This window comes from Syzygium oleosum, unplaced genomic scaffold, assembly GCF_021117445.2.
Source record: "Syzygium oleosum isolate NSW1041296 unplaced genomic scaffold, Sole_v2.1 Sole_v2.01, whole genome shotgun sequence".
In the NCBI taxonomy this organism is placed as follows: domain Eukaryota; kingdom Viridiplantae; phylum Streptophyta; class Magnoliopsida; order Myrtales; family Myrtaceae; genus Syzygium; species Syzygium oleosum.
Genome location: NW_026607485.1, coordinates 32,914,436 through 32,922,003, shown reverse-complemented (window position 1 = coordinate 32,922,003; position 7,568 = coordinate 32,914,436). Strand labels below are relative to the sequence as shown.

The window sequence follows — 7,568 nt, the reverse complement described above, 5'->3', positions numbered from 1 at the left end:
TCGCCGGCACTGGCGACGGCCAAGCTCGCCATGGCCGGCGAGCTCGAGCTCACCCGAACTCACCCGGATGCGGGTGAGCTCGAGCTCACCGCCATGGCGAGCTCTCGCCTCGCGCCAAGTGTTCGGCAAGCTCAAGTCGCAATTCCGGCGAGGCCACGGCGGCGTCGGCCTTGGCCGGCGGCGAGGCTAGCCTCGCCGCACCGGAGAGGGCCGAGCTCGCCATGGTCGGCGAGCTCGAGCTCGCCGGTACAAGTTTTGGGCTAGCTCGAGCTCGCCGGCGGCTTGGCTAACCCTCGCCGGCACTGGCGAGGGCCAAGCTCGCCGGCCACGGCGAGCTCGAGCTCGCCCAGAACTCGCCCAGATCTGGGCGAGCTCGAGCTCGTTGGCCATGGCGAGCTCGGCCCTCGCCAGTGCCGATGAGGGCCAGCCTCGCCGCCGGTGAGCTGGAGCTCGCCCAGAACTTGCCCAGGCGAGCTTGCCGATCGCCAGACCGGCGACCGACCAAGCAGAAATGAAAAAAAAAGGTAAAGAAAGAGAAAAAAAAAGATAATTAAAAAATGAATTTTAAGTAATTTGTTTTTATTTTAGGTACGTGTCCATTCTGAAAGTTTCGCAATCCAAGTGAACGTTGCAATTCTCATCAAATAGACTACTTTCTACTATAAAGGTTTCAGTCAAATACTTAGTAAGTCTTCTAGACATGATAATTTTTTCATTTTTTTCAAGTTGAAAGTACTTGTTTCATAAAAAACAAAATTGTAATTTTTAGAAATTTATGGTTTTAATTAACAATATTAAACAATAGATATGATATTTGTAATATTGTACGAGAATTTTTTTATTTTTATACAGACACAATACAAAGAGACAAGGGTTGGATGTATAATAAGAACTTACCTGGACGTCGAGGATTGACCGATGAGTTTCGAATCGGGTTGGAACTATTTTTGGACTTTGCTAGTAGTAAATATGACTTCATGGATGGAAATAAGTTAAGGTGTCCATGTAGAAAGTGCAGTAATAGAAAATTTCAAGACATTGACAAAGTTAGAGAATATCTTTGTAGATTTGGGTTTACTCCGAACTATTATAATTGGACTTGCCATGGTGAACCATTTATATCTGATGACTAATATCGAAGAAGCGACCAATTTTTAGTTAGAGAAGAATATACCTATTATGACCAAATGAACCCATACCAGAGGATGGTGTTTGATGAAGCCGGTCATAATTTTGTTTCAGAATCGAATCATGCAAGTACTAGTTTTACTCCTACACTTGAACAAGTAGGAACTAGTCATGCATCACAATTGAAAGAGATATGAGTTACAGGTTTTGATGAGAATGTGTGTGATGGAACTTTTCAATCTAATCAGTTTTGTGAAGTGTTGAAAACAGCAGATGAACCTTTATGGGCAGGTTGTGACAACCACACGAAGGTATCAGTGATAGCAAGACTATTAAATATCAAGGCAAAGCATAATGTGTCTGTGGATTGCTTCAACTCTTTTGTTGAAGTAATGCGGGAAACAATTTCTCGTGATAACATCATGCCAAGTGACTTTTACGACATGAAAAAGCTAGTGGATAACTTAGATCTTCCAATTGTAAGGATTGATGTATGTAGTAGGAGTTGTATGTTATATTGGAGAAACGATGAAAATGCATAATCATGCAAATTCTGTAGCCAACCTAGGTACAAGATTAACAGTAGACAAGGTCGTAATCAGAAGCGTAGACCATACAAGCAAATATTTTATTTGCCTTTAATCCCCAGGTTGCAAAGGCTTTATGCGTTTCAAGACACTGCTGAACACATGACTTGGCATGCAAATCATGAAACAGAAGAGGATCTAATGTGTCATCCTTCAGATACAGAGGCATGAAAATATTTTGATAGAACATACCCCGAGTTTGCCATAGAGCCTCGAAACATCAGGTTAGGACTGTGTGCTGATGGATTTGCCCCATTTGAGAAATCAGGAAAAATTTATTTATGTTGGCCAGTTATCTTAACTCCGTACAAGAGGTTGTGGAGTCCGAATCAGTGTTAACTTTTAAAGTGCACGATCTAGTCCATTCTCTTGCAATGATTGTGGCACAAAATGATTCCTCTATTGTTGGCTTAGATACCTTAGAGATTTCGGAAGGAGCTTGGTACATTTCGTTCTCTAGCTCTTCGTTAGAGGGAATTTCAAATTTTGCTGGAGTCCCACCTTTCATGAGAAAGCCAACTTCAAAGAGGCTCCGTGCAATTAGATTTCAATTCGATGTTGATGATGGAGTTATTACTAGGGAGTTTACTAGAACATGCATCTTCAAATGTAACCAGTTGAGGTACCTAGATTTGCGGCATGGTAGTATTGAGGAGCTGCCAAGTTCGATATGCAACTTGAAGCAATTGAGATCGTTACTTCTCTCTAAAAACAAGCAATTGAAGAAGCTTCCAGATACCATTTGTGAGTTGCAGATTTTGCTACACTTATTACTCAATCGTTGCTCAAAGCTAGGTGATTTACCCAAAAATATGAAGGGGCTTGTCAATCTTAGACATATATACGTAACAACAAAGCAGAAAAGTTTGCAAGAATGTGGAATACAATACCTAGAAAATCTAGAATTTTTGGGACTCGTTGGATGCCAAAATCTCCAAGTTTTATTTGAAGGCACTTGCCAACTGACTCACCTTCGGAAGTTGGAAATTAAAGATTGTGGGAGACCAATATCTTTGCCTTTTGTGGAATTAATCGCCTTAGAGCACTTGAGTATTGATAATTGCAAGCTCATGTTGACCGACGAGAACAAGTCCAACTTTCCTTCAAATCTTCGTGTGTTGGCAATATCAAGGTCCGAATAAGTGATGGAGGTGCTCCAATGTCTCGATAAGTCTGCTTGCACTTTGGAGTCCTTTTCTGTCTATGACTACCCAAGCTACACTGTTGTACCCAAATGGCTACCCAATCATAAACGTCTTAGATTAATTTGCTTGATTCGATGTCCCAACTTATCATCTATGCCGCAAGGAATCAAGTCCCTCACCACCCTCAAAGAATTACGCATCGAATATTGTGGTGAACTGAGCAAGAGATGCCGACCAACAACTGGCGAGGATTGGCCCAAAATTGCTCACATTCCTCGAATCCGACATGATCTTATACGTGTACAATGGACAGATGATTAGGTAAGCACCTATCTATTTCTTCTTCGTTCTTAGATGTAATATAGCGATTCACTTAATTCTTCAATCGAATTGAAATTTAATTAAAGTATTGCATTAATAAAGGGAAAAAGGGATATGAAAAAAAATTTACTAAGGTACAATCAATATCAAGTCATTAGATTGCGAATTTGATATTAAATAATTATATTTATGAAGTCGATAATCCAATCTAAATTTAACCAAAAAATTAGAACTTGCATTTAATACTGGAGTTATATTTAAAACTATACGCTCAATTCGTAATACTATCTAAAAATTTTAATTCAGAGAATAAAACAAAAAAAAATTTATATCATGAATGATTGCTACTCCAAATAATGTATTCTTGAAGGCTCTTGGGTAATATTTGTTGGCAAGACACTTGGCTTAATACAAAGTGTTGGAGGGTCGGATGGAGCCAATGCAAAATGCCCGCGATCAACATCTATAAAGACATCAGCCAAAAAAAAAAATCGTTAATGAAGATAAATCATCCAATGAAAAATTATTTATTTTAGCTTTATACGCATGAAAACTTAACGCACAGATAAATCTATTCATTTTCAATTTAACTTTCCCACTTAAATTTTTTTTTCTCAATCTTATTATTAAAATATGGAAATATTCAATTAATTTGTCCAGTCAAAATAGTTTCGCATATCTATGTTCACGATTTTTAAGGTGACGTGGTTCGACTTCTTATAACTATTTTCTAATTATGTTTGTAATATATATTGTTTTATTTCACAAAGCTTTTTCTTATTTTTTTACTTTACACAATCAGATCTAATTCCATAACTCTCACAATACAACACGTAAAAGTGTGACAACAGCGTTCTTTCAAAACACACTGGCATAACAGCACAAACAATGCACATGAACGAAGCGATGGCCATAAAAATGCTTTCCTAACTACAAGCACAATGTAATTTTTCGAGTTAAATCTTTATAAAAGAAAAGGAGATAAACATATAATATTGCAGATAGCTCAATCTGTCGGGTTCATTACCTTATACTTAGAGCAGTTGGACGGCTTTCAATGCACAATGTTTTTTTTTTGGATAGCTGTTTAAATAACAAAAAGCGTAAAGTTCAAATCCCTTAAATGCACGGCCACTTTTAGAACCATTTTATATATCAATTTACCCTCGCTGGTTATTTTTTTCAAGATGTAACATGTAATGGAAAAAAAAGGAAGTTTATGTAGCTAAGAATATTTCTACAAAATAGGATCTCCTTTTCTCGCAAAACTGAGCATTTGTAATTATTTGTTATGAAAAATGGCCCGAGTGAGGCACGGGTTTGCCTGGTAGTGACTTAGGATAGTAATCTATAGGTCCACATCTCAACAATTTTAGGGTCTGTTTGTTTCTGATTAAGCAAAAGCAAAAAGTATATTTTTGCTTACTCTCTAAAATTTAAAATGTTATTCAAATGTCATAAAATTATGAAACAAATATATACGAATATGCTTGCCTTATATGTTGTGAAAGTTTTTAAATGTTTTGCATTAACAAAATGTCAAAGTCGGGGTGGGGGATATTTGGGTCGTTTGTAGGTGGGCCCGTTAGGGCCATCACCTAGCTCCAAAGGAGCTCGTCTATTGTACCAAAAAAAGATGGACAAATTTGCATGACGCCGCCATAAATGCAATAATACTATGTTATAGATACTCTAAGCTCATTTCTCCTTTTTTTTTTTCTTTTGACCGCAGATGAACTCCCACAATCTATTTGCCGAGCCATGTGGATCTCCGCAAAGATTTGGACATACACTCAGCTAATCCTTTGTCAATCTCTTTCATTTTGAGGGTTGAAAAACAATGGTTAGTGATATTACATGCCTTTCTTTCTTTCCTTGAATGAGTGCAGCTCTTTATTATTTGTTTGTGTTTGTATTGCAAAATTTCTCGAAAACGCCTAATTCGTATTGTATGAGACCAATCGTCACACTATTTCTATTTAAATTTTCTTCTATTGAAATTTGTTTTTCATCCACAGGCAATGAATGACGTCACCCCGCATCATCAAATCTCACTTTTGGTGAATGTGTGTCATTTACTCGATCTTTTTGTAAGTATTCCGCTAGACTACATAGAGTGTTTCCCAGGAATAATTCATTTAAAAAATCGTGTCTTTTTCGTTTTGAATTTGTTTTTCTTCACTTCTACATAGGAAGATTAGATTTTTCTTTTCCTTTTGCTCCTAAGACTGAATCTTAGAACATGAATTCGCAGAGGCTAATTGCATGAACAATAAATGTTTTTATTATCTGCTCGAAGCCTTCATCAGATTTAGTCTCCCCCAAGTACTTTTGTTTGGACTCATGATTGTGTATGCTATGGTTCCTCATAAGTTCAGCAACTCCTCGGTTGATTTCATGACTAAACTAGAGTTCACAGATTTGCCCAAATTGGACATCCTGAAGATGAGAATGAGGTTGAGGGGCTCGGTCCGTAGATTTAGCCAAATCGGTATCCTTCAAAGGTGAAACCAGTTTTCACACTGAAAGTGAGAAAACAAAAAGATAACGATTAATCCATATGTCCTAGATGAACCAATGGTTTAGTCACACCATATTAAAATCTTAATGTTCGGTTCATTGCATGTAAAATAGAACGATCCTTTCAGTTGGAATACTTTTTAGTATAGCCAAATGATCTTCTACCAAAGATGAGAGACGATTGGCATTCATCATCGGGAAAATGACACAAATAGTCCCTGAACTTTGATCCAATATGCAATATAGTGCCTGAACTTTTAATTTGTTCAATGCAGTCTCTAAACATTAACCCAATGTACAATGTGGTCCCTGAACTTTTAATTTATTTAATATAGTCCCTAGACTTTTGGTACATGTTCAATTTAGTCCATGAACTATATGAAAATGTTCAATGTAGTCTTTCCATTAATTCAAGTTCAAGGACTACATTAAATATTTTTATATAGTTCAAGGACTAAATTGAACATGTACCAAAAGTTGAGGAACCACATTGAACAACTTAAAAGTTCAGGGACCTAATTAAATATTATGCTAAAATTCAGGGACCAAATTGTATATTGGGTCAAATTTCAAGAACAGTTTGTGTCATTATCCCTTCATCATCTGCAACTCATAAAGCTCTCTTGATATCCCTACTATTTTTCCAATGGCATGAAAATGCACGGTTCGCTATCACAATCACAATCGTCGAGAAATCCAAGTGAGTTCCTCTAGCTCTGAAATCTCTTGGGGGCCAAATCAACAATTCTGGGCATCAATAAGGCACAATAGCAGTGTGTGGGAAACAGTACAAAGAAACAACATCCTTCCTGCACTCGAAACTTAGTTACAACAATTCGCCGCACCAAATGAAACGTTGTTTCACATTTTGTTCCATGTTTCCCAAAGATTACTGACACACAGGCAATCTTTCGAGTATTCTTCGAAGAGCATGTGGACTGATACGTCCATCGAAAACCAATCAGCGGAAGAAGTTGCAGGGACCATGTCGAAAAGAAGCTGAGAAGTTCGGTGAGGCTGTACTGTTCAGAATGACAAAGTTGACTTACGATCAATCGGAAGATGATCTCGAAGATACACTGAATCTACACACAAGATGAAAAGAAAACTAGAGCATGCACAGCTTGAACGGATTTTGATATCAATAATACTGCGACATAAATCCTTTTATGCTTCAAATAGTAAAAACCCAAAAAAAAAAGATAGTATTAATCTGATATTACAAAATAATTAAAGAACCGTAGCAAAATAGAGGTTGATTAATAAAATTAGTAGACAATAAAATAACAAGTAATCAGTAAATGACACCATTAAAATAACCAAAAACAAATACTTATGCGAGCGGGCCCCCGCAAGGGCTCTCGGGGCGGGGCAAAGCCAACCGGGTCTTCATGGGTCGGTGCAAGACCGTCATCTCTTGTCCACTTCCTATATTATCCTATTAAAACGAATATTCAGTAATTCCACGTAAGCTCCGTACTTTGACAATTGATGTATACAATACCGATTCCTCTTTTTGTTTCTCAAAACTCTCTTATCGCCAATAAATAAATAATTAAATAAGAAATAGAATCCAAAATCTTCTTATTCACCTTCAAATTCAATATCAATTTGATGGATTAGCCGAATATAAACTATAAATTTTGATACTTTCAGGCCGGAGAAATGTCAATATCGATCAAATTCTCTTCCTTGCCGCCTTGCAAATCCACCGCGGTCTTGGTTAACCCGTCCCCTCCATCCTCCAAATCCCATTGGAGAACGACGTTCTCCAGCGAAGTGAGAGTCGGGGTTTTGTGAGTTAATGTTATTTTGAGGATTAGTAAATGAGTTGTTTGAAATATAGATAAAATCTGTTGCATGCATG

The 7,568-nt window shown here is 37.6% G+C and overlaps 1 pseudogene; it reads left to right on the top strand.

Annotated features, from left to right (window-relative positions):
- The first annotated feature begins 416 nt into the window (after nucleotides 1–416).
- On the top strand, nucleotides 417–5,081 carry LOC115665655 (putative disease resistance protein RGA4; annotated as a pseudogene).
- The last annotated feature ends 2,487 nt before the right edge of the window (nucleotides 5,082–7,568 follow it).